Below are 27,986 nucleotides of genomic sequence, written 5' to 3' on the forward strand. Positions count from 1 at the left end.
TGTTTTCCAGATTCATCCATGTCCCTACAAACGACACAAACTCATCATTTCTGATTGCTGCATAATATTCCATGGTGTATATGTGCCACATTTTTCCAATCCAGTCTATTATCATTGGGCATTTGGGTTGATTCCAGGTCTTTGCTATTGTAAACAGTGCTGCAATGAACATTCGTGTACATGTGTCCTTATAGTAGAACGATTTATAGTCTTTTGGATATATACCCAGTAATGGGATTGCTGGGTCAAATGGAATTTCTATTTCTAAGGCCTTGAGGAATCGCCACACTGTCTTCCACAATGGTTGAACTAATTTACACTCCCACCAACAGTGTAAAAGTGTTCCTTTTTCTCCACATCCTCTCCAGCATCTGTTGTCTCCAGATTTTTTAATGATCGCCATTCTAACTTTTTTACAGAACTTCAGCAATCAACCCCCTCTCGGATAACAATATTTACTTGGCATTGTACTTAAAAGCCTATATGGGTAGGGACATTATGATCGAGGTGCTGAACATGCTCCAGTCCTCTTCTTCATGCTTACCGACTGTGTGGTGCATCTAGCAGGAGAGTGATCACCATGTAAAAATGTCCTAAGCAGACTGGTATGGTTTGGGTCTGTCCCTGCCCAAATCTCATGTCGAATTGTAATCCCCAATATTGGAGCATGGGCCTCGTGGGAGGTGATTGAATCATGGGGCTGGATTTCCAGCTTGGTGCTCTTCTGGTGATAGTGACTGGGTTTTCATGACTTCTGGTCATTTAAAAGTGTGTGACACCTCCTCTTTCTCTCTTGGTACTGCACCTGCCAGGTAAGATACTTGCTTCCACTTTGTATAAGTCAAAACTCCCTCAGGCCTCCCCAGAAGCAGGTGCTGCCATGCTTCCTGTGTAGCCTGCAGAACCATGAGCCAAATAAACCTCTTTTTAAAATAAATTACACAGTCTCAGGTATTTCTTTATAGCAATATAAGAATGAACTAATATACAGACACAGGCGGCAGCTCTGTAACTTTTCTAAGAAGCACAGCAATAACATTTCAGTCACTTTCGTGGGTGCTCATCGTCCTTCCTAAAATACAAACTATATGCATGCTGTTTCCAGCCAAATTAAGACAGGGCGAGCTTTAAATGTCTAATGAAGGAACAGCTCAAAAGATTAGGAACAAAGCATTTTGGTCACACGAACATGTGCTTCAGACATGTGAGGGCAGGGACTCCCGTTCATCCACCAGTAGGTTCTGTCAGCTCCAGCTTTTATCCTAGTTGCTCCTGAAGGAATCTGGATTAACATAATGAGGGTGCTCATGAACCAGCTCATTATCATTTTAGAAAACTTCAGGGCCGAATAAAACACCAGACTTTGTGTTCAAGCTGTACTACTGACAGACATTTATTTAATGAATTATTTTCTGCTTACAGATGGAGGTAGAAGTTGTATTCACAAGCTCTAAATGTCAGCCTTCATCTTTAGACCTAGTGGAAAGCAGAAAAGACAAAACATGATGCAATGAACCTTGTTATGGTATCCAAAATATGGGGATCTAGCTTCAGTTAGCATGCCTGCATTCCTGTCTTGGCCCCACTGAGGAGGAGCAGGCAAGACAGAGATTCTGAGTATGGAGGAAGTTACTGAGGCAATTAACAATCAGAGTGTCTGGTTAGTGCTATAATTTCAAATGTAAACAACATCAAAAAGTCCTTTAGGTTTCAGGTGAGGATTGCACTCTTCAAAGATGGTTCCTCTCTGTGGCTGTAGTTAGTGAATTGAATATTCTTGGATTGCAGTCAATTTTACATCCCAAGTATATTTTTCATCTCTCAATATGCATTCATATTTTACCAAAAGAAAGTGAAGACCCATCCATAGCAGCCTTTCTTCTAGGAAGTTCAAAAGACACTGACAGCAAGATCAAAATTACAAAATTGACATTGAGGAACAAGAGATTGCGTTAAGCAGCCTTGTCAGTAATAAATGGAATAAAAAGCTGTTATATGCATATAGGCCCAAAGCAAAATTGATCAGAAGAATTAATCACCCTCATCAAGTCACATTTCTTGAAGTGCCCTCTGGGTGCAAGTTATCACTGCTTTTGGACGTTGACTGCTCATCTCTTCAAGGGCAACAGATTCAGAGTAGGAAGCTGCTCTGGACCTTCGTTGGGGCTGAGGGGAGAGAAGGAAAGAGAAGAGGATCCTTGGATCCATGGATTCCACTTGCTCCATTTATGTTGCTCAAGACATCAGTGGCTCCACTGACTCCAACCAATTTGGACCCACAAATATATTAAAAAATAATTTCTGTATCGATGGACTTTTATTCTAATTTGGGAGATGTAGCATGTCCTTGTGTTCCAGGCAAATTGAATTAAATTGTTTAGTGCTTTGAGCCATGTGCAGTCAGGGAGCTTTATTGGATAATCAGTTTATTGATTTATAGTCCCTTGGCTGTAGAAAAGGCACAAGGGAAAGCTAATGATGGTCCCAGTGTGTCCCTTCCACTCATCAAGCCCTGGGCAGAGACCGGTGGGCTATGAGTCTCCCTTTCCCAGAGGGCTCCAAAGTCCCCAGACTTGTCCTGATGTGCCTTTGCTTTTGCTGGTCACCTAGGAATTGGACCCAAGGAGGCATTATGTTTTACATGTCAAAAGTACAGGCATCTCCTTCTGTTTCCTAAAATGGGAGAAAGTAGTTACTATACATCCACTGCCCATTCTGGCCAGGCATACGCTAGTAGTCAGTTTGCCCATTTGAACTCAAATCTTCACATCCTCATGGCAGATTTTATTATTTCCATCTTACACATGAGGACACTTAACCTCAGAGAGGTGAAGTGACCTGCCCAGCATTATGTAAATGGTACAGACAGGGTTTAAACCCTGGTCTGTCTGATTCATTCTCTTTTTGCTCTGAATCAACAAGAGACTGGCGTGTGTGTCTGTATGTGTGTGTGTGTCTGTGTGTATGTGAGAGAGAAAGAGAGAGAGAGAGACAAAAGTCTGTATTTATATCTGCATGAAATTGGGACCATACTTTATATATGGAGAAAGTCTGGGTTCCATAAAAGTTAAACATAGAATTACCATATGATGCACCAATTTCTCTCCTAGGTATATACCCCAAAGAATTCAAAACAGGGACTCAGATACTTGTACACCAATATTATTGCAGCATTATTCACAGTGGCCAAAGGTGGAAACAACACAAGTGTCTATCAACTGATGAATGGATAAACAGTGTGACATATATATGCAATGGAATATTATGGCCATAAAAAAGAATGATGTTCTGATTTATGCTACCACATGGATGAACTTTGCAAACATTATCTCAGTGAAAGAATCCAGACACAAAAAGACAAATATTGCATGGTTTCACTTATATGAGGTACCTAGAAAAGGAAAATTCATAGAGATAGAAAATAGAATAGAGGTTACCAGGGCCTGGGGGAAGGGAAGTGAGGAAGTTTCTGTCTTGGGTGATAAAAAACATTTGAGAATAGATAGTGGTAGTGCTTACACAGTATTGTGAATGTAAATGATCCTAGATTGTACACTTAAAAATGGTTGAAATGGTGAAGTTCATATTGTATGTATTTTACCACAATTTATTTAAAAGCCTGGCATGATGAAAAGAGTGAAACAGACTAGTTGGGACTCCTACTACCTGTATAAATTGAGCAAGCAACTTAGCATCTCTTAATCTGTTTTCTCATTTTAAAAATGAAGATGATGATGGCTAGTTTGCTAGGTTGCTGTATGACATAAATTATCTAGCCAGTACTGAGCACAAAGTGTAAGCACTCACTGTGTAGTGCTGATGGTGGAGGCGGTAGTAGTGGTAGTAAATTATTATTTTTGTTAGTTTTGAAAGCCTGTACCAGGAAGGTTTAAACACACCGAGAGTGAGTATGTCTCCCCACACACACTGATGACTGCTTAAACAATAACCGAGATTCTGCTCTTGTTTTGGAAGAACTTTTTTAAACGGAATGCCAGTGAAGAACCAGGTGTTTGAAAATGTGGCTGTGTTAAGTTAAATGAGACTTTTTTGGACTCCAGATGGGAGCATAAAGATGTCTGAAACCCCAAGGTCTTTTCTTGTTGATTTTCACATGACTGAAAAATGATTTGACCACATTACAGAGGAGCTGTGACACGTTCTTGCTGCCAGCTCATTGCTACTATTTGGGAAAAGACAAGATATTAGAGCAAAAATTCATAAGCCTTGAAAATAGGAGGCTTGTGATAGAAGCCTCTTTAGTGGCCTTTAATTTCGGCATTGCTGAGGTGACATGCTAATTACAGGGCTCTCCGGCAATTCCTTTGAACATCCATTGCCTCATGTATCAGGAAGTGGATGGAGTTATATGTTGAAAGAATTGGAAGATAACTACCAAGTTTCAAAAGACTCACAAAAGGCATTTAAATACACTTACTTAGTAGACTAATTTCTGTGCTCCATAGAGTGGATGATCAGCTCCCCCACCCCATGTATATTTAATCTGCTTTCAACACACGTGAACATTTTCTTGAATAAGTTATGCCAAATTCTCATAGGTTTTGGCTGCAGTCCCCTAATAAAGCACAGCTGTAGACCTGGAAATTTGTTCTTTGAACATTTGGAAGCATCTCTGCAGGCTTCTTCCTTTGCTTGAGACACATCTGGCCATGAAAAATAATGTGTCTTCATATTTAACCCTTGGTTCTTTAAAGGAACCATTTGGTGGAGCTGAGCTTTAATTTATTTAGTGATTCCCCGATGAACTGCAAGAGTGACTACACCTCTAAAAGTAAGCCTTAGCACTTCCTGTCCCCTGTGTGTCATGGGACAGTACTGCCTTGAATAGTGGCTAAACTATCCTTTTCTTAATTTCCTGTGGAACTGTAAGTAAATAGGTTTTCAGGTGGTACTTAGTGTCTCACACATACCATATGCATCACACTTGCTGAAATTAATTGGATGCTTTGTATGAGAAAGAATACTATTCATGAGAGTCCAACCACTCACAGATAATTGTTGTTATATTTTGGCATATAACTCTTCAGACTTATTTCAATGTGTGAATATTAATTTTCTTTTTTTTTTTGTAAAAATGGGATCATATGGCATATAGTTTTAAAACCTACCTTTATCAAATGCCAATACATTGTGAACATCATTCCATATAATATGTTAAATGGTTGCTTAGGTCTTACCATCTGGATTCCAAATAACTTATAATATTTAACTAGTTTGCTATTGTTTGACTTTTTTTTCCTTTTAGTTTTTGAGACAGAGTCTCACTTTGTCATCCAGGCAGTGGCCCAGTCTCAGCTCACTGCAACCTCCACCTCCCTGGTTGAAACAATTATCATGCCTCAGCCTCCTGAGTAGTTGGGATTATGGGCATGTGCCACCATGCCTGACAAATTTTTGTGTTTTTAATAAGGATTGAGTTTTGCCATGTTGGCCAGTCTGGTCTCGACTGTTTAAGTTTTAGATTGTTAACCTGATGACATATTGACTTAAATCTGAACCTAATTCAGGTTCAGATTTATTCATAGAAAACTCCAAAGAATAGTGGCTTAAACAAGATGAATATTGAATGTAAGATAGCCCAGAGGTGGGCAGTCTAGGGTTGATATGGCAGCTATCAAGGACTCGGGATTCTTCTACCTTTTTGTTCCATCATTTTTCTGGATAGCTTCTGTCTTAGTTTGCTTTGTGTTGCTGTAACAGAGTATCTGAGGTTAGGTGGTTTATAAAGAAAAGAGGTTTGTTTGACTTATGATTCTGGTGGCTGGCAGGGTCAAGTCTGGGCAGCTGCATCTAATGAGGTCCTCAAGCTGCTTCAACTCATGGCAGAAAGTGGCAGAGGAGCAGATGTGTGCAAACAGATCACATGGTGAGAAAGGAAGCAAGAGAGAGAAACCAAGGAAGCCAGGCTCTTCATAACAACTTACTCTCTTGAGAATGAATCTATTCCCATGAGAGTGAGAACTTGCCCACCCCTGAGGGAGGCATTAATCTATTCATGATGGATCCTCTCTCAAGACCCAGAGATCTCCCACCATGCTACACCTGCCAACACTGCCACATTGGGGATCAAATTTCAACATGAGTTTTGCTGGGGACTAAGCAAACCATGGCAGTTTCAATCCCCAGGGTCACTTCTTGGCTCTAAATAGCTGGACATCATATCTAAGTTCCAGATAATGCAGAGGAGAAAGTAAGAAAGGGTCCAAAGTGTTCCTCCCCAGCCAAATCAGCTGCTTTTAAGTAGCTTCCCCGGAAGTCCCCTACAACACTTCTGCTTACCTATAGTTAGCCAAGCTCATCTGCAAAGGAGGGTAAAAGAGATGTCAAAAGAGTTCTATTGCTAAGGAAAAGGAGAAGAATTGCTATTTTGTAGCAATTAGTGGTTTCTGCCACACCTGTCTTTCCCCTTGTAATCAATGTTATCATGTATCTCTTCTAGCTGAATCTTTTACACATTCATGATTATTTCCTTATGGTTTATGCTGAGGCAGTAATTGTGCCAGGTCAAGGGTGAGAACATGTAAAATATCTATTTTTGTTATTGAAAAGGTAATGTATGCTATTGAAAACAATTCAAACATAGCAGATCTATAAACGTGAAAAACAAATTTTTTACTCTGAAACGTGTGCCAATTCATGTTATTCAGTAGTATACAAAGGTGTCAATTATACTGTATTCTTCCTATTCCCTTTTGCCCTGTTGCCTTATTAACCAGTCTGATAAGTAAAAAAAATGTTAATTTGTATTTCTTTGAATACTCACCAGTTGTCTGTTGAGGTCCTTTCCCCATTTTCTATTGGGATACTTTTAAAAAATAATATATATGTGTGTGTGTGTGTATATTTTAAATTCTTTCTTTTGAAACAAAGCCTCGCTCTGTTGCCCAGGCTGGAATGCAGTGGCACAATCTCAGCTCACTGCAATCCCCACCTCCTGGGCTCAAGTGATTCTCCTGCCTCAGCCCCCTGAGTAGCTGGGATAACAGACCTCAAGTGATTTGCCTGCCTCAGCCTATATTTGATATTTACCTGATGATTGCCATATGTTCTTTTTTTTTTGAAATGAAGTCTCACTCTGTTATCCAGGCTGCAGTGCAGTGGTATGATCTCGGCTCACTACAACCTCCGCTCTCAGGGTTCAAGCAATTCCCCTGCCTCAGCCTCCTGAGTAGCTGAGACTACAGGCGCACACCACCATGCCTGGCTAATTTTTTGTATTTTAATAGAGATGGGGTTTCACCATGTTGGCCAGGATGGTCTCAATCTTTTGACCTCATGATCTACCCACCTTGGCCTCCCAAAGTGCTGGGATTACAGGCATGAGCCACCGTACTTAGCCTGCCTCCCAGGTTTAAGTGATTCTCCCACCTCAACCTCCTGAATAGCTGGGATTATAGGCACCCACCATCATGCCCAGCTAAATTTTGTATTTTTTTAGAGACAAGTTTTCACCATGTTGTCCAGGCTGGTCTTGAACTCCTGGCCTCAGGTGATCTGACACCTCAGCCTCCCAAAGTGCTGGATTATAGGCGTGAGCCACAGCACCCAGCTGATTGCCATATGTTCTAATATTTGTTCAAGTTTACACTTTTCGTTTTACAGTGTTCATCATGCAAAAATTTTAAACTTTATGCACTCAAATCTATCTTTTCCTTTCAAGGCTTCCCATTTGGTGTGAATGGTAACACTTAAAAGAAAAAATATATATATTTCTATTTTCTAGGTGAAAATTAAAAAGTTCTGTGTTGGCTTTGGAATTAAAGTCTTCGTGTTGAGAGCCAGCCATAGTAAAACAGGCAGTTTGTTGAAGAAATAATCTTTCTTTACTCATCAGCACAAAGCTGTGTGCTGATTATTTGACAGGACGAAATCAACATATTTTGAAAAGAAAACAGTACAGGCGAGCATCATTTTCTGAAACAGGTTTCTGACAATTGGTATGTAAACGAAGTATTTGTTTTACTAGAATTCTGTTTTCTTTTTATCATTATTATCTTTTTTATTATTTTATTTTTTGTAAAGATGAGGTCTCACTATGTTGAACAGGCTGGTCTCAAACTCCTGGTCCTAAGCAATCCTCCTGACTTAGCCTCCCAAAGCATTGGAAATACAGGTGTGAGCCACTGCACAAAGCCTAGAATCCTATTTTCCTTTAATTGACATTATGTCTAACTTTAGGGAGATTTTTCACAAGCTGGACTCCTAAATATTTATTAAATCAAATCGAGCTTCCTTGTCTCTGAGGAGCAATGTGGAATTGTGAGACAAACATGAGCCTTCAGGTGAAACAACCTGAGTTAAACCCTACCAGCATGTATTACTTACAGGACTTTAGGTCACTTATATGACCTAGATGGGCCTCAGTTTGTCTGGTTGATTTGCAGGATTAAAGGAGATACTAATCATGAAAGCACCTAGCACCATAATTAGCTCATGGAGACGGAGGCAACCAGCAGATGTTTCTCCAATCTGCCCAGAAACAAGAGTTTAAGTGTATGGTGTCTGATAGTTTCTTTTGTACTAAGAAACCCTTTACGATGCAAATTGTCTTAGACTATATAGAATCTTAAGATCCTTGCGGAGGGGAGGGTGAGGAGTCTTCATTTATGCTTGTGCTGGGCCTAGAGAAACTAAGACTTGGAGAAAGAAAGAAAGGACTTTGGTAAAATAGTGCGGTCAGTAGGTTGAGCTGAAACCAGCTCCAGGCTTCCCAACTTGCCCTCCAAGTCCTTCAGAGCTGATGACCAGACATGGTTAGTCGCTCAGAAGCTTGAGCATTAGAGGTCAAGATGATCATTAGCTGGGGCCTGGAGAAGAGCCATTTTATATCCAAGGGAATAATATGCCGGATGAATAGGAACATTAGCGATTTTCATTTGTTATGTGCTAATTTGTCTTGCAAAAGGTGATCTGACTTCTTTAAGCCTCAAGCTGGCAGATTTCATTCTGTGCTATTTCTGAGGTCTTGGCAGCAGAGCTGACTCTCCATCTCAGATCTCTGAGATCTCCAAAGAATCTGGTGCAGGGTGTTCCTGTGAATTAAGATTTTGACAAGCATCAACAGAATCTGGGTGATGCGGAGTGGAACAGGAACTTGTGGTGAACGGCTCAGGCCCCAGTGTCCCCTTTGGCTTTCAAGCAAATGGGCTGTTCAACAGCCATGAGACTCAGGAAAACCTTTCACAGGGCTCTTACAGAAGGGATGGGCATGGAGGGAGCATGGACATGAGACCTGTTATGAGCGGGTGACTCACCATGTGCCAGCCCTGTTCCCTCAGCTGTGGAGAGTATTGTTTATAAACATCAATTACCAATTATCCATCTGGGCCTGGCAGGTTTCATGAGTTTACAAGCTACGCAGCTTTAATCATTTCATCTCTGGGATTCACTGATCTGGCACTTTTGTTTCCTCTCCGGGAAGTTCATATAATGCATGTTTGTGTGTCAAGTGGGTAGATTGTGGCACATGCTAGAAAACAGAAATTTTACCCCAAAATTTATCAGTAAACTTAGAATGAACAAAAATTATTTTGACATTGGCAGAATTTGCTTGGCCCCTTCAACTCTTTGGAATGGCCAAGGAGTTTAGTTGGTTCAGTTCATCCTGACTCTAAGCCCCCGGGTATGGTTGGAATGTTTGTGTCTCCTGAAAATTTGTGACTTAAAACCTAATCTCCAATGTGATGGTACTAACAGGTAGTGCCTTTGGGGTGATTAGGTGATGAAAGTAGAGCTTTCATGAATAGGATTAGTGCCCCTCCAAAAATGGCCTCGGGGATGCCTTACCCCTTCCACCATGTGAAGACACAGCAAGAAGCTGTCCTCTATAATACAAACCAGAAAGTGGCCCCCTCACTAAATCTGCTGGTGCCTTGATCTTGGACTTTCCAGTATCTAGATCTGTGATAAATAAATTTCTGTTGTTTATAAGCCAACTAGTCTTTGATATTTGATATAGTGTCCCTAGCCCCTCTAGTTTTGGAATATAGAAAGTAAACAGCTCTTAGAAACAGCCCACAGTTCACTTTCACACTACATTTCAGAGAGGGGTCTCTGAAACCATCCCTCCTCAATTAACATTGATGGCTGTTAACTGAGACCTGGAAGTCCCCAGCTGGGCCTGTGGATAGGATTCTGACAGTTCAGGGTGTGTCTGATGTGTCAGTGGTGGGGTGGCAGTGTCTGGCCTGTGTCTCTCTGTAGGAGGTAATTTACATGGGAGGAAAGCCTTGCTCCAAGAGGAAGTTGTGCACCCAGGAAGACATGCAGACAGTGAGCAATAGGAAAATATCAGGTTGTATGCTTCAACCGTGAGCTCTCCCAGCAGGTCCTTGGAGAGGGCTGCAAGCCCAAGCTTAACAGTAGTTTTCATCAGGATTGTGGCCTGTGACAGTGCAGGCAGTGCCCCAGGGCCTAGGAGACTCAGGGCAGCAGAGCTGGACAGAGGAGTGCCTCCGAGAGCTGCATTGATGCGGCCGAGACTCCAGGGAACCTAGCCCTGCCGTGGTACCCAGAGGAGTATCTCCCTAGGAATATCTGTAGCCAACACCCCAGGTGTGGCCACCAGCATTCCCATGGAGATTGCCAGGGCTAGGGATGAGTCCCAGTTGTCACTGGACTTTGTAGAGAGTTGACATCAACTAAGGACCTGAGTAGAAGAGCATCAGAAGGCTGTTGATGGTGTAGGTAAGCCACCCTAGGGTCCCTCTGCAGTGACTGGGTAGGACTTTGAGTGGAACAAGAGCCAGTGAATTTTGGGTCCTATTAGTATCACTTGCACAGTGCCTGGGAAGAGGGGCTATATTTGGAAATCTCTTCCTTTCCCAACTCAGGGAAGAGCAACCAAAAAGTGTGGGGACAGTGGCCATGGTAGCAGTCTCTGGCTTTGAGTCTCAGCCACTGTCATCTTTAGAATCCAATACCCTCAAGCTCTTCCCTTCCCTCCCCTTCCCTTCCCTTCCCTCACCTCCCTTTCCCTTTCTTAAATTCTCTCTGTCATTAAAATCTCCTGCTTGCCTTTCCAGGGCTGCTCTTTCTCAGTGCAGTTCCCCTGCTTTCTACACTGTTTGATGCTGCTAAGATTCCACCATCTTCTTTTCCATTGGCACCAACTCTACTTTGTCACACTGATGTTGGTGCTTCTCTTACCATTGTAGATATTGGTGCCCAAGCCACCCTGCCAAGGTAGGGTGCCCTCTTTCCATCAGAGTTAAACTTTTATTTGGTTCCTTAAAATATCTTTTGCTCCATAATCTTCTTTCAGCCTTCGCACTTAAACAACTTAAGGACAAGTTACTGCCAAGCAGGGTTGCATGTGAATGGCTTTGCAAAAGTGTGTCGTGAAAAATTTCTCTTCCCACTGACAATTAAAGAGGGTCCTCTCAGATTCCTACAGCTATGGGACAGTTCCCTACTGCATATCCCTCTGCTTGGTGTTCATTTTTTTACATCAATTTAAACATTTCATTTCCTATCTTTAGCATCTCTCCTTCCAGATTAGAATTCCACGAAACAATCTGACACTGCCTTTCAGAAGACTTTCCTTATGAAATATCTGGCAGTTACTTCTGTTTGTTTAAACTTGAAAAAAAAAATCAATGATTTCAAATTGCAAATTCAGTTAAAATTTACTTTGCGATAATGTTGTAGGATAATACTGCCAGAGTTTGGAAGCAGAAAGCAAATGAGGCGGGAAAACAAGATAATCGAGAGGATGGTGGAACAGGATCTCTGATTAGTGAAGCACAATTGCACGGAATAAATACAATATCGATTCTTGTGTGAAAATCACCCACAGACAAGGGAAGAAAAAGATGATGCTTTGTCATCTTTCTTTTTGTTTCTAGTTTTCAGGCTATTTTCAAGTTCTCTTGTATTCATTTCATTTGTTTTTAATACATTTCTGATTTAGAAGACTGATAATCCTTTAAATGCTTTTCAACTCCTGGTATTTCCTTTTTGGAAACATGTTCCAGTGGCACCCCCGGGGCTCTATGTCAGGTTTATTCTTTGGCCATTTGTCACTTACTACATGATGTTATTGGTATTTGTGTCCATATCTTCACTCCCCTGCTCGGCTGTGAATTTACTGAGAGTAGACACATACTTGCATATGCTTTATCAACAGTGAATTCCCCAGTGGCATGAGTAGGTGGAATTCTTATTTTAAGACAATGATTTTAAAAACAGACTTTTAAAATAATTTTATAATGAGAATTTTCACACAGATTGTATGTTTTGGTGACTCTGAGATGGAGAATACAGACTCCATCTATATCTTTAATAATTTGTAAGAGTAAAAAAATGGATGTTTCATCTGTGAAATGATTTTCTTAGTTTATTATATTTGTTGACTGTTCCTGGGGCATATGTGAAATTTAAAAACACACACAGGCATGCACACACACACACATACACCCTTGGAGGGGTGGAGTTCATCCCACTGCGCCCCTGTGGGAGGGGAATGGATGCATCTCCAGTTCCAGCACTGAGTCAAAGATTTGCAATTCCCAGAGGGCTGGGGGTCATAGCTCTCAGGGATGAGGTTGGTGGCAGGGGTCAGCTGGTGCTGAGAGGCCAGAACCACCTTGGAGAAGGGAGGTCTGGCTGTGGCCTTCGTTGACCAGCAGGCCCTTCCTGCTGCACTGCTGGAAATGGGAGCGCAAAGGAATGATGAGAGGGTCCCTATTTCCTTTCTGTATTTATTTATTTATGATATTAGATGAATTTGAATTTGTCTGAGGACTCTTCACTTGGTTTTTAGCTTAGCCCTTTGAACCCAAATATTCTCTGAAAATTTTATTTTGTATGTGACTTTACATAAAGAATTCTGGGCATTTCATTGGCACTTCATGGAAGACCATTGCTGCGAAGAGAAACCTAATTTTCTTGGAGTTAGCACATTCTGTTTTGTCAATTCCTTAGACAGGGAGCATATAGAGCACAGGTCAGGTACTTAGGGCCTGGAACCAGGCCAGTTTTGGAGTAGCACCCTGTCACACACTAGCTGTAGCAGAGGCCAGTTTCCCATGAAGCTGATGACCATTAAACTCCAGGGTCTTTCCCTTCATAGGATCCTTCCAAGGCCGTGGGAGGGACCCTAGCTATGTGACCAGTGCAGTCAACCAGTTGAAACTGATGTCTCTTTCTACTCTGACTTCCTCTTGGTCTCTCTCTGCCTTGTGTAGGGTGGCACTAGAATGCCCAAGAGCATTTTGGGGACCTGGCTTAAGAGCAGTTGAGTGGGGAATATGTGGCTTTAACTACAGTTTGGAAAGTCATTTTGAAAGTGTCAATAAAACAAGTGAAAACATTACAGCTTCTGATTTGAACATAGGTGAATAGTACATTTTTAACAGCCATCTTTAAACTTATTAAAGAACTAAAAGAAAATTCACACGAAGACAGAAACATAAAATAGAGGAGAGGAATAAAATCTCTAGACACTGAGGAGGCTTATAACAAAATTTTTTCAGCTCATACCAAACTCACTAATTCATTAACAGAAAGGTACATTTTATTCATTTATTTATGGCAAGAGAGAAATAGTGACTAAAAATGATGAAGAAGCTCTTGGAGTTTTTAATAATCCAGTTAGTGATGAGGAATGAATCACATGAACACGTTGGAAAAAAACAAATTTCTTGCCCCTTTGACATAGAATAAAGGTAACATGAAATTCATATTAAATTATTATAGCAAGGAGATCGTGACAACAAACAGCTTAATGAATATTGTCAACTCAGCAATGTTGATTTATGGTTCATCATTGACAGGCAACTTGAAATGCCTTAAAATCTTGCAGCTCAGATATGAAAGCAACTTAATAGAGCTTTCCCCAATTTGACAACAACCCTAAGGATTTACCTACTGCCATCTGTAATGACTCATGAAGCTGAAAATAATAATAAAAAACTTTGATTAATCACACTACAGGAAAGAAATTCTTCTGTTTTCTTTATAGAGAAAGTATGCAGGCAACAAATGTAGGAAAAAATGTGATAGACATATGTCAGGTAGATGATAAAAATCACTGTTATCGCTGTCATTTTTCCAGATTTTATGGAATTTGTAATACTTTTACATTTGTAATTTGTTGCAATTTCTTTCCTCACTGTAAATAGATATTCAATTCTATACCTAAATAGGTATTTATAGTTTTATATTCTTTTCCTTAAAGCAGGCATCCTGAAATTATAAAAGTTTTAAGCCCCACAAAACCTGGATCTGCCCTGTAGCTACATGACCCTGGAAAATAATCTGCATGTTCTGAATCTGTTTCTTCATGGCAGACTGGGCTTGGTACAGATTTCTGATTATTAGGTTAAGGGGTTTAAATGAGAGAATAAAGAGGAAGTGTTTAGCACAGACGATGTGGGGAACACTCCCTGTTAGTATCATCCATTCATTAACTCAGTAGGCATGGATTAAGCACTCAAACATTCAGGCACTGCAGCTTTAGCAAAGAACCAGATGGAGGAAGTCTCTGCCCTTGAGAACCTTACGTTTTGGTTTATTCTGATAATTATGGTTGCTTAGCACTCTCACTTTAGGCTCTCTTTGTGTTCCTACTGCTCCTAAAAGCACTGCTGGCTCCTCACCTTTTCCAAATGAAATGAGTAAAATGAATTGGTTTTGGAAATTCTGTGCCACCTTTTGGATGTCTGGTCACCCTTGTGCTGTTGCAAAGCCAGAGCTGGAAACTGATGGATCAATGTCCATTTGAGTCCTGCAGTAGAGTGAGGTTGGCGTTCACAGTTCGTAATTTGGCATTCTAAGTGGTCAGTGGCACAGGTGGAGCAGCTCAGAATGGAGCTCATCACAGGACCTTGAAAGGGGCCTGTCTACTGGCCTTGGGAACCTCAGAATAGCAGAGACCTTGTGGAATCAGGACATAGAGACTACTCACTTCTCTGTGGGGTTACCTATTCTCATAGGTTTTGCTGGGGTAACCCATCAGTTTGGAAATACCATTTTCTGCATGAATAGCTTCTCAAAGCATAGCTTTCTTAAAGCTGGAGAGGAGTCAGGAAGGGAGGTTGCACACATGATTCTGAGGGCCAGTGGATTGGTTTTCCACTTAGACCCTCTGAGTCCAAGCATCTGCTGAAATTTATTTATAGGTTTACAGAAAGGGTCTTGGTTATGCTATAGCAGAAGCCCAGTGTACTGGCTTTGGTCCAGTTTTGGAAAGCTGATACATTTGACTCTTTTTATTTTATTTTAGAAGTGTGCTATACTGGTAGAATCAAATAAGGAAGCAGCAATTTGTGAGCACAATGCTATTTTTTAATGTTTAATTTTTTTTAATGTGGGTAACTTGGTTGGAGGTCTGATAATCGTTTGGTCATTTAGAACAGCTACATTCAAGTATTAAGATCTCAGATCTAGTGAATCTACTTATTATCTTCTTGTGCTGTGAATCTGTTTTTGACACATAAATAGACTGTGAATTCTGGAATGACTTGTCCTGAAGTCACATTCTATTTGTGAGCCCCTTTAGGCCAGACACTTCATCTGCTAAGTCCTAGAAATCAGCATGGTGCCTGGCACTTAGTAGGTACTCAATAAATATTTTTTGAATGAATGAATGAATAAAAGATGAGTGAAGGAAGGAAGGATCATGTAAGTTAACAGCGTTTCCAAGGTGAAGAAGGAGGCCTCTTCTACCAAAATAAATTCATATGGTATTCATTTAAGGCATGCTAAAGAAGACTCAGTTAAATAAAGTTTACTTCAAAAATAAATGTTGTGCTGTGAGAATAAACCTTTTCCTGTGTTGAGACAGAATGAAGTGATTTGCAACTCTAGATGCATAACTCAAAATGGGAAATATTTAAATACGTGTCAAGGTAACTAAGCTTTTGCTAGGAGTCAGCATAGTCCCATGACTTATCCCATGGGACTTAAGTTAGAGAACCTGGGCTCCAAACCCGGCTCTGATACACGCTGGCTGGGTGGTCTTGGCTAAGTGACTTACGCTTTCTGAGTTTTCTCATCTATATAACGGGAATAATAATAATGACTTCTTCATAGAGTTATTGGAAAGACTGAATAATGCTTGGCACAAAGTAAGTGCTCAATAAGGATTTCTGCTCCCCACCTCCTCCCCTTCCTTTCCTTCCTATTCCTCCTCTTTTCCCTCCTGCTAATTAATCTGGGAATTGCTCATTGCTCTTGCTCATGTCCACAGCTGATCTCCAGGAAGCAAATTAGAGTCTGGGAATGATTGGGGAACTTTCTGTAGGCCACTGTTTAGCTAAACCTGGCAGTAACATCTTTGCATGCCTTTGACTGTTCAGAAAGGAAATACATAAAGATTCTTATCTCCTGATTTTTCCAAAGGAGTCCAGTACTTACAATTTTGCTCATTTAATTAATGACTGTCCCCCTCCTATACCCACTCTCACCGTAAGTTGAATTCCACCAGCATTTCAAGTCCTCTGGGATTGCTCTGTGCTCCTTTTACTTCTTGGCATGCAAACCACTTTTGTTTTCCTTTTAAGAAATTTTACTGGGCTGGGCGAGAAATTGACGTCAAAGACAGTTTCCTATGGGCTTGGGCCTTGAAGGTGACTGATGTTTTAAAATCTATTAGTGATGTAGAGAAGCCAAGCAAAACACGCCCTTCTGGAGAGGTCCCCACGACTCTCTAATGCAGTCCTATCTCCTAGCTCCTCCATGATAATTCAAGGTCGAGCTTACTCGTGGTGATGGCTCGATTTTGCTCATTTTGTACATTATTTATGTAATATGCGGGTTGTGAGGGAGTGTGGATGTGGATGATTCATAGGCGGGAGCGGTTAGAAACAGATTGCAGAAGCCCGGCTCCTCTTACTTGGGTGTCCCCCACCACCCCCAAGCTGCTCCATCTGCTGCCCCCTGCATGCCCTCCGGCGACTACTGGGGCTAAATGCGGCCCCCAGGCTCCCCCCAGGCAGCAACCCTGTAGAACAGCGAGGCACACAGGCCCTTTAGAGGCCCTCCCCTGCAACAGATCCTGGGGACACACCCACCTCCCAAGATGTAACTCTTATAAAAAAACCCTAAACCATAAAATAGCATAAGGGATTCTAAAAAAGTTGTGATGACTACTTCAATGCTTATTTTTTGAAATACCAAGTTTTTAAAAAAGTTTCTCATTTTTTTTGTTGCTGCCCCTGCTTTTCTAGGATATGCCTGGCACCTGTGTTTAGCCTCCTTATTTATTGGATAGTCCAGTGACCAGCAGGCATGCTGGTTTCTCATGGCTACACTGTAGAGGAAGCTTTTCTCAACTTTTTATAAGTTTTATCCCAACCAAGTGGCCTGCCTTCAGGTGACACCCGAGACTTTCTGATGTATTGGGAAGAGCCCCGACTGTGGAGTTAAACAGGCTTGGTTAGGAGTCGCATTAGTTCTGTGTATGGGTTATTTATTATGAACATGACGGCCATGGAATAAAACTCATCAGAGCCTCCACAGCATACAAAGCATTGGTTATTCACACTTCAGGGGTGGCGAGGCAGCTCTGTTGCTCTTGAGTGAGTTTCCTCACATATCTGGGGGTGATGGGTGTCTGGACTCTGGGCTACATAGCTCATCTTCCAGCAGGCTAGCCCAAGCATGCTCTCATGTAATGGCACAACTAACAGTTAATACAGGCCCAGCCACATAAGCACTTTTCAAGCCTCTGTTTGCAGCACATTTTCTAACATCCTAGTGACCAAAGAAAGTCACATGGCCAAACCCAGAGTTGGACTGGATGTACACATTACATGCGAAAGAGCTTGGAAACATGGAGGGGTAAAAAAATTGGGGTTTGGGGAAAGTTAACTGAGCTCTAAGCCCCACTTTTCCCTTCTCTTGGAAAATGTCTCCTGATCTCTAGCCATCAACCGTGTGTGAGGATCAAATAAGAGAATGTGATTAGATGGGTATCATTCATGCTTGTTGAAGCTTATAAAAGTGCTGTGAAACTAGTATTAACCATGTTTCCAGGCTAAGGGAGGTAAATGCATACACCTTTGGTTTCTTCATTCGAAGATTAGAGATACTGTGTTAGGGTTCTCCAGGGAGACAGAATCAACAGGGTGTATATTTATATAGAGAAATTTATTTTAAGGAATTGGCTCGTGTGATTGGTGGGTCCAAAATCCCACAGGGCAGGCCAGCAGGTAACTCAGGAAGAGTTGAAAGGCAAGACCAAAGACAGAATTTCTGACTGAATTCCTTCTCACTCCATAGAGGTAAATCTTCATTCTTAACAGGCCTTTCACTGATTGGATGAGCCCTACTCACATTGTGGAGGGCAATCTGCTGTACCCAAAAGGGACCCATTTAATGTTAATTTCATTCAACACCCTCACACAAACATTCAGAATAATGTTTGATCAAATATCCGGGCACTGTGGCCCAGCCAAGTTGATGCACAAAATTAATCAACACAGGTACTATGGGCTCAGCCCTATAATTAATTGTTAATTCAACAAATATTTATTGAATGCCTACTTCTACCTGGCACTATGTTTGTCCGTCAGAGTATAGCAGTTAACAGTGCTGTCAATCCTGCCTTCAAAGCAATTACATACTAGTAAGAGATAATTAAGCAGCTAACAACAAAGCCTGCCAAATGCTTCGAGAGCTGCCACTTGTGGTGTGTACTTCCTGAACAAAGCTTCCTGCATGTATCATCTCACTTAATGCCCACAACCAAACCATTAGGTAGGCATCGTTATCCCTGCTTTGCAAATGCAAATGAGGTTTGGAGAGAATAAGTGAGCTCTCTGCAGGTCAATTCGCTCATAAGTGGCAGAGCCAGGACTGAGTTCACATCTGCCTGATGCCCAGACCTGGGCTGTTGGTTGCTCCACTGTCACTCACACCCTTGGTCTGTGGCCTCTCACAGACAGAAGAGCAGAGAAGCCAGAGGATAGTGGGACCTTGAGGTCAGCCTAGAGGTGGACCATCAGAAGCATGTGAGAGACACATGCCCTCCTGCTCCTGTGACCAGTTTGCTTTGCTACTTCCAGAGACTGTGGGATGTGGGTGGCAATCAGGCCACCAACATTATTGTGGAGTCTGAAAGTCCATCTTGGGAAACAACGTGTCAGTATTCTCATCTTTGAAAGGGACAAATGAGTGTGTGTCTGTGTATAGGTAGCAAGAGGGAGGATTTGAGTCCTTTCCAGGAAAGCCACCTCTTCATTCATTCTGCCCAGAGACTTGCTCTGGGTGAGTGTGTGTAGAGACACACATATGTAATATTTTCAGACTTTATCATACTTCCAAGCAGCTCACAGTGGGGGTGCAGATGGAAGAGTATGCTAATGGATGTGGGGGAAGCATGCTACCCACATAAGGATTGCACTGATGTATGTTTAAAGCAAGCTATCCACTAAGGGGCTCCTCTCCTTAGCAGTTAGCTCTGGGAAGAACACAGCTCTGCACACATTCGCTGTTGGCCTGGTGTATGCTGGCCGAAAAGCATGACCTGGTGCATAGATGAGGAACCTGTGGGGGCGGGGGAGAAGGGGGCGCTTTATGTAAGTGGTTTTTAGACAGATGGAGGATTCATTTTAATTGCATAAAAGGCAGTCTTTCTTGAGTGGAGATGTAGGTCCTTTTGCAAACCTGTGCTAGACAAATCTTTACTGCTGCTGCTTTTCTAAATGCCCCTCTGTTTCCATGAGAATTGCTCCTTGGCGTGTTGAGTTCTATCTGGGCCATTTGTCTGCTCAGCCTTCTCCTCACTCAGGGTAAGTTCATCCCAGTCCTGATGCTGCCATCTGAAGACTTGTTTGAGTTGTTGGCTTTTTTTTTGAAATGGAGTCTATCTGTGTCACCCAGGCTGGAGTGTGGTGGCGCCATCTCGGCTCACTGCAGCCTCCACCTCCTGGGTTCAAGTGATTCTCCTGCCTCAGCTTCCTGAGTAGCTGGGATTACAGGCACCCACCACCATACCTGACTAATTTTTGTATTTTTAGTAGAGACAGGTTTTCACCATATTGGTCAGGTTGTTTTCAAATTCCTGGCCTCACGTGATCCACCCGCCTTGGGTTTACAGGCAAGAGAATCACTGCATCCAGCTGGCTTTTTTTTTTGAGACAACGTCTCATTCTCTCACTCTGTCACCCAGTCTGAGGTGCAGTGGTGTGATCATGGCTCACTGCAGCCTTGACCTCCCTTCTCTGCTTCTGGACTTGCTGAGACTATTGGCACATGTCATCGTGCCTGGCTACTTTTTTATTTTTTGTAAGGATGGGGGTCTCACTATGTTGCCCAGCCTGGTCTCAAACTCTTGGGCTCAAGTAGTCCTTCCATTGTGATCTCCCAAAGTGCTGAGATTATGGGCATGAGCCACCTCACCTGGCCTGCCATCTGAAGAGTTTTAAGCCAAGTTGTAACTGAACCGTGGTTTTGAAAAATGGGTAGGTGGGTGTTTACAACATGGGGCATTGGGAAGAGGGAACAAAACAGGTTCAGAGAAGTTGTTTTTAAGTTGTGCATGAATAAATGGTCCAATATCAGGGAACTTACTGAGTTCTGAATCTTTGCTCTGTTAGAGTCTAGAGTCCACCCTGTTAGAGTTCATGGAGAGAAGGCCCAAGTTCTCCCAGAGTAAACACCCTTGAGACTTATGGGAGTCTGGTGTCCAGCACCTCCCTCTTCAGAGCTCATGCGGCGACCACCATTAGTGACCCATAGCTCAGGGACCTTGGGTGGGCCAGGAGATTGGCTTCCTGGATATGCATTGGGCTGAAGATGCTGAATGCAACAGGAAAAGCATCAGGTTGGATCACTGGTTCCTGTGCAGCTATAATCAAGGTGAAATTACTTATCATGGCTGTTTATTTCGTCAGTGACCAGTAAAACCTGATCTTCTCCAGCAGGAAGCTGAAGCTCCCGCAATGCAAGCTCATTGCTCTACAGAATGAGCTTTTCCTAAGAAAGAACAAGAGTTTGCTAGGCAGTCCAGGGAGACCCTTTGCCAAGGTTGTTCTGAGCTAGTAGAAGGAAGTTCAGCTCAGGTATTGGTTCTTGTTAGCACCGTGCCAATTTTATTAATCTCTGCATAGCTGGTGTTCTTCATTGAGAAGCGCATAATCAATGTTAGCTGAATGAATGGCTGTATTGAGACCAGCCAGAGTGGAGGCACCTCAACCAAAATAATCCTCACTGACTGTAAGCTATATAGTACATGAAATGCAGCTGTCATGAGAGTTGCTGAGGACAACTCTCTCAGGGAATAAGGAGGGACACAGGATCTTCTGAGCCTTTCTCTCTCCACAGTGCAAGTCATAGAGATCTGAAGAGCAGAGATTTCCTTCTCTGGCCCGTCCATCTTCACCCTTTACCACGTGTCTCCCTTCCTCGGCACGTTTGTCTTCTTTAAGTACTGGATTGTTTTATCATCTCTGAGCCTTTGCAAGTGTCATCACCCCTGCCTGGAATGCCTGCCCACTCATCTGGTGAACTCTCGCTCGGCCTGCAGTCAGAGATCTCACGCTTCTGGACGGGCAGTCCTGTGTGGAGCTGGGCACTCAGCCTCAGGGGCCAGCCTGGCTGCATTTCCATCCTGAGGTGATTAGGACTTATCATTTGGGACTGTGGCAAGTTACCCAAGTCACCTAATAAGTCCAGACCTTGATTTTTTCATCTGGCAAACAGGAATTACAAATAGGACCCAAATCAGAGGATCGTTCTAAGGGTTGGATTTGTGAATATGCACAAAGTACATGGACCAGAGCCTGGAACACAGCCCTTAGAACCCATCGGCCACCGCCTACATTGCAATTCCCTTGTCTTCTGCGCCCCTGTCAGAGCTGTTTTCTCCTTTGTCTCCCACCCCACTTTGCTCTCGTCTCTTTCCAACTCAGCACTTTGGCTGCTCCCCTCCCTGATTCAACAACTGTCAGGGGTTCCCGCATTCTCACACAATGACATTCAAGCTCTTTGGCAGAATTCAAAGTTTTCCATTTTGCAGGCCAAATTTGACAACATATTTTTCCTGCTACTTCCCTACCCATAGCTGATGTCCTTGCCTAAAGGCACTCTGTCCATGACCTCTCACCTCCTGGCTCTGGCAGGCTCTGGCCATTCCGTGGCTCTGTCCTTCTCCCACCTCTGCCTGCTCAGGCTTCTGCACCTAGGGGAAGGAAGCACATGCAGCTGGGTGGGCCTTCGCCACGGGCAGGCTTCTAGTACTCTCAGCTGAGTTCTGAAGGTCAGTCTCTGCGCTTGCATTCCGAAAGGCAGCAAGTCCTGGGATCAGATTCCAAGGTACGTTTGTACATTGTAGCAAAATGAAACCCATTAGCTTACAGAAGGTGAATGTTCTGTTGCCATCCAAAGTGCCCCGATTTGCTTGCCTCTTTGTGATGTCAGTTTTTTTACACTGAATTTGGTTTCTTCAGGGACCAACCTCAGTCATCTTAAGGAATTCTAATTTAGAAAGTATGAAGGCAACTGTGAATGCTATAGAGAGGGCCACTGCATATTATCATCCCTAAACACGCATAGCTTTTAAAAATCATCAGTTAATGTTTCATATATACCAGAAAATGTGTATCACATAATGTTGGAGGGAAAAAATCAGAATGCAAAATTGCATTTACAGTATGACGATTACTGTAGGAATCATGTGGGTCAGGATAGAATAGCTATAGACTAATAAAAATAGCTTGATTTGTTGGAGAAATGGGATTATAGACAACTTCATTCTTCCTTTTACTATTGTTGTGTTAATGTCACTGCTATTGTGCAAAATACAAACATCAAGTATACTAATAGTTATCATGTATGGTATCATATTAATAATATGATAAGCACATGCTCCTTCTGAGCCACTGATCTCTGTACTATCTCATTTAATCTTCCAGCACGACTGTGAGGTGGGGACGTTTACCTCTGGTTTATGGGAGAGTAGAGTAGTCACCCAAAGTGTCACAACCACGAGGGGCCTTCTACAACACTAAGATTCCACCTCTCTAAACCTATACTCAATAATCGCTGCTTGATTATTAAAACCAGGCCAGGTGCAGTGGCTCAGACCTGTAATCCCACCACTTTGGGAGGCCGAGGCGGGCAGATCGTCCGAGACCATGAATTCGAGACCAGCCTGGTCAACCAGGGGAAACCATGTCTCAACTAAAAATACAAAAATTAGCCATTCCTGGTGGTGGGCGCCTGTAGTCCCAGCTACTTAGGAGACTGAAGTAGGAAAATTACTTGACCCTGGGTGATGGAGGTTGCAGTGAGCCAAGAACGTGCCACTGCACTCCAGTCTGAGTGATAGAGCAAGACTCTGTCTCAAAATACATACATACATACATACATATATACAATTAAATTAAAAATAAAACAGCTTTTCATGGACCAGCAATCTAAACATAAGAAAAATTAGAGACTTTAAAATAAAAAATAGCCCATAATGTTTACCCCCTGAGACAAATCACTGTCAACCCTTTGGTCATGTCTTCCAGAATGTTGCATGTCTTCCAAGGCATTTCCTCTCATTTGCCTCCACTTATTTTTTTATTTTTGAGATGGAATCTTGCTCTATCACCTAGGCTGGAGTGGAGTGGTGTAATCTTGGCTCACTGCAACCTCTTCTTCCCGGTTTGAGTGATTCTCCTGCCTCCGCCTCCTGAAGTAGCTGGGATTACAGGCATGTGCCATTAAGCCTGGCTCAGTTTTGTAATTTTACTAGAGATGTACTTTCACCATGTTGGCCAGTCTGGTCTTGAACTCCTGACCTTAAGTGATCCACCTGCCTTGTCCTCCCGAAGTGTTGGGATTACAAGCGTGAGCCACCGCAAATGGCCACCTCCACTTATTCTTAAACCTTAATCTTGAGTCTAGAACCTAGAAAAGTTAAGAAATTACAGTTGAGTGGAAGAAGTTTCTCTTTTGAAACCTGATAGTAACTGGAGTTTTGAATGGAATGCACTGATCCCACTGACAGAATTAGGCAGGCTAAAGGGAAACTTTGTGCCCTACTGGCTGTTCTAATTCTCACACTTCAATGGCTTTGGAGAGTAGATATATTACGAGAATACTTGAAAATCTTCTTTAACTAAAAAAGTAAGCGTTCAAACACCTTATGCATATCTGGAATAAAAAATAAAAACCACATCATCATAAAAGCTCCATAAAATTATAAAGCAATTAGGTAGTACTCAAAGACTTATGGTTTTCCTACATTGTCGGTGGTATCAGGACATAATCCAGACATTCCTAATATTTTCATTTGATTCAAGTATTTAATTAAGTGTATTTAGAAAGAATGTCTTTATTAGTTTAGGAGTGATTGCAGTCTTCCTTGGGCATTGAGTTCTATTATGCAGACAACTTTATGAAGGGTTTGTGTGATGTGAATGCAACTGATCGGGTAGAGATTTTTCTTTTATTCATTCATGTATTCATTACTTGTTAATTCATCTAGTAAATATTTATTGAAAAACAATTATATGAAAATCCTTCTATGTGCATTTGTTATAAAATCATAGTCAAGGGTATTGCCTATTATGTATATCAATGTTCTATGTATAAAGTCCGTGTGAAAAAGGTCTTTTAGAATTAAGTTTCTTAAAAATGCTTTAGCTCACTTGACGTATACCAAGCCCTCTCCTTTCTAATAATAACCACTTATTCTTGTGTTTCCCATTTTGCCCTGACTGCCAGGAAACTCAGGGATACTCTTTATGCCCAATCATTAGCACCATTTTAAACTCATGATTGGTTTATTTATCTCTTTTTCCTTTTATGGCCCTGATTTTCTGCTTTACAACCTTAGTAGATATCTATTCCTTTGAAAGCCTGCCTCAGTTATTTTTGGAAAAATGTCATGGGGAGGGAGGCAAAAATTCAAGGCATGGTGTCGGACATCCTTGTCAAATATCTATCAGTTGTAACTAGATAGCAGGGGAAAGGGGGATGCATAATATTTTAAATGTACTAAATGCCACACTTTACAATGGCTAATTTTATGTAAGGTTAATTTTACCTTAACACAAATTTTGAAAACAAAGCCTATTAGTCATCAACTGACTTTGATGATGATAACTAATATGGTTTGGATGTGTCCCCATCCAAATCTCATTTTGAATTGTGACTTCCATAATTCCCATGTGTTGTGGGAGGAATCTGGTGGGATATAATTGAATCACGGGGGTGGTTCCCCCTATAGTGTTCTTATGGTAGTGAATAAGTGTCACCAGATCTGATGGTTTTAAAGGGGAAACCTCTTTCGCTTGACGCTTGTTCTCTCGTCTGCCACTACATAAGACATGCCTTTCACATTCCACCATGATTATGAGGCCTCCCCAGTTACATGGAACTATGAGTCCATTAAACCTCTTTTTCTTTATAAATTACTAATACAATGAGATAGTAATGACTAGGCTCTAGTAGTAGACAGAGTGCTTTCTGTGATTGCCAATAGGAACCATGGGAAAGTTCTCCAGGGAATCGGCTTTATTGCTGTCTAAGAGCAATGATCAGTGTTGGCAAGGTTTACAAGGCAGTCACACAGCTGGCTTCAAGAACTCCCTCCCCATCTCCTCTTCAGTCATCTTAAAAAAGAAAACAATAAAAACCTTTATTATTTTTAATTACATAAGCAGAAATGTTCACTGTGAAATAATCAGCAACATGATAATAATAATAAAGACATAAAAATCACCTGTATTTCTAATAGCCAACTCAAATCACTGTTGACATTTTTGCTTGCCTTCTAGTCTTCTGTATTGCTCCAACAAGGCATGCATTCAGTCATCCATTTACTCATCTTTTCTAAAGTGTGGTCCCCAGGACACTAGTCTCAGGGTTAAGTAAGTTTAGAAATGAATCACCCTAGTACCTCCTCTTGGAGATTCATGATGTACGTTGGCATATGAAAAGGTTTGAGAAATTTAAAAGACAAGAAGCTCATCTCACTGTTATTAATCTAGAGTTTTACAATGTACTTGAGCATTAAATTCTTATTTTCTTTTCTTTCCTTTTTTTTTTTTTTGAGGTAGGGTCTCTGTCTGTCACCCAGGCTGGAGTGCAGTGGTATGAACATAGCTGACCACAACCCTCGATATCCTAGGATTAAGGATTCCTCTACACTTCAGCTTCCCAAGTAGCTGGGACTACAAGTGCATGCCATTATGCCCTTTATTTTTTGTAGAGATGGGGTCTTGCTATGTTGCCCTGGGTTTTGAACTCCTGCCCCTAAGTGATCCTCCCTTCTTGGCCTTCCAGAGTGCTGGGATTAAAGGCGTGAGCCACTGTACTCACCACCTTATTTTCTATAACTCAAGGAAGTAATGCAATGCTCCATGGAAGCTGACTGAATTTTAAGTCTTAGGTCATATTTATTCTACATAGCCATACTAGATTATGTGAATTGCTTCTATGGTGTAAATATCTATGTCAGTTAACATTTTTTCTGAAACATAATGACCTCATAGAATTCTATTGTATTGGTGTTCCATGGGTTGTGAAACCAAAACCCTATTGCTGGGAGTCTGGATTTTTTCCATGTTTGGGTCTTGTAATGGGCATTGTTATAGTTGAGTCATTGTCTACCCCCTAAAACATCTTATATGAAGCTTGGTTTTCCTGGGGAGTAGCATCTGCATAGATTCCCCATGAGTGGTTTTTGTTTACTTGTTTTTGCTTTCCTTTTTCCCCCTCTAGTTTAAGGGGCCTGTGAGGAACACTATGAAAAGATAGGACAGGCAAACACTTAGTTAGATTAGAAGGGTAGAAAGGTGGGATGAACTGGGTGTGCTGGCTCATGCCTGTCATCTGTGGGAACAGGGACCCTTCCAGGAGGCCGATCCCCAACTTTAGGTCATGGTGAGCCTTCCGTTCATCATAAGGTAAGTTACTTAAAATGGGAAGAAATAACACTTGTAAGTAATAAATATAAATGAATTCAATGAAAAACAGTTTGGCCAATGATACTATCTGGGAGTTAGAGAAATATTTCTGCTTTCCCCTCTGGTAGCTAAGAGAGTAAATAGTCCTAAAAGAGACCAGCAAATAACAGCAGTAAAAACTACAGCCAGTGTGCAAGACTGAATAGAGATGTCAGCTCTGAGAAGGGAAAAGAAAGAACTGGAAGTCGAGCAAAGCAAAGAAATGTAGCTTTAAGCCTACGAGGCACAGGTGGGATTTTTACATTAAGCAAGTGAGAGACTACAGGGGAAAAGCAGACCGGCTTTATTTTTTTTATGACAGAATCAATAGAATCTAATCAAGTTTTGAATGCAATCAGGGTAAGATGAGAAATACCAAGTAGGTCCTCCTAGGCAGTAACTAGAACATAATCGTGTCTGGAAGGGATTACCAGAGTGATGTTCCACATTTCTCTCCAAGCCCAGCTGGGGAGGGAGACTGAAATTAAGGAAGGGTGATGTGGTGGTTTCAGGTTCGTGTCGCCATGGTTTTGATGCCCTGTTTTGTGATGACTTTCTCTTCTCTGTAGCACTCCCTTGGGACTAGGCTTTCAGCTAAGAAGGGAAATGGAAGAGAGATGTCCTTCTGGAGGAAGTAGTGAGGAATGTCACAGGCTACTCTGAAAGGCAAGAGATCAGATAAGAGGTGCTCCTCTGGAAGGTGGTGGGGGGTTAAACTCATTTATAGTTGCCATGCACACTCTGTCTAAGTCACCCCATGTACAAATAATCCAAGCAAAAACAGACTGCTTGCCATGCAAATACAGCTTCAAGCTCTCCAAACAGACATGCTGGTACAATCTCTGCAGCCTTCAAACAGGTGCCCCTCTTTTTTTTTTTTTTCTTTAGAGATGCGGTCTTGCTCTGTCACTCAGGCTAAAGCAAAGGTGGTACAACCATAGCTCATTGCAGCCTCAACCCCCTGGGCTCAAGGGATCCTCCTACTTCAGCCTCCTGACTAGCTGGGACTACAGGTGTGTACCACCACTCCCAGCTAATTAAAAACAGCTTTTTTCTTTTTTTTTCTGAGATAGGGTC

General features: G+C 41.9%; 1 long non-coding RNA gene across 1 annotated transcript in view; it reads left to right on the forward strand.

Moving 5' to 3' along the window:
- The window catches only part of LOC144579544 (uncharacterized), a 59,586-nt gene continuing 31,600 nt past the window's right edge, over nucleotides 1–27,986 (forward strand). Inside the window, exon 1 of the long non-coding RNA XR_013527367.1 lies at nucleotides 1–27,922. This is a non-coding gene — a long non-coding RNA (uncharacterized LOC144579544). The remainder of the gene's footprint in view (nucleotides 27,923–27,986) is intronic.

The sequence above is a fragment of the Callithrix jacchus genome, chromosome 15 (genome assembly GCF_049354715.1).
Source record: "Callithrix jacchus isolate 240 chromosome 15, calJac240_pri, whole genome shotgun sequence".
Taxonomy (NCBI): domain Eukaryota; kingdom Metazoa; phylum Chordata; class Mammalia; order Primates; family Cebidae; genus Callithrix; species Callithrix jacchus.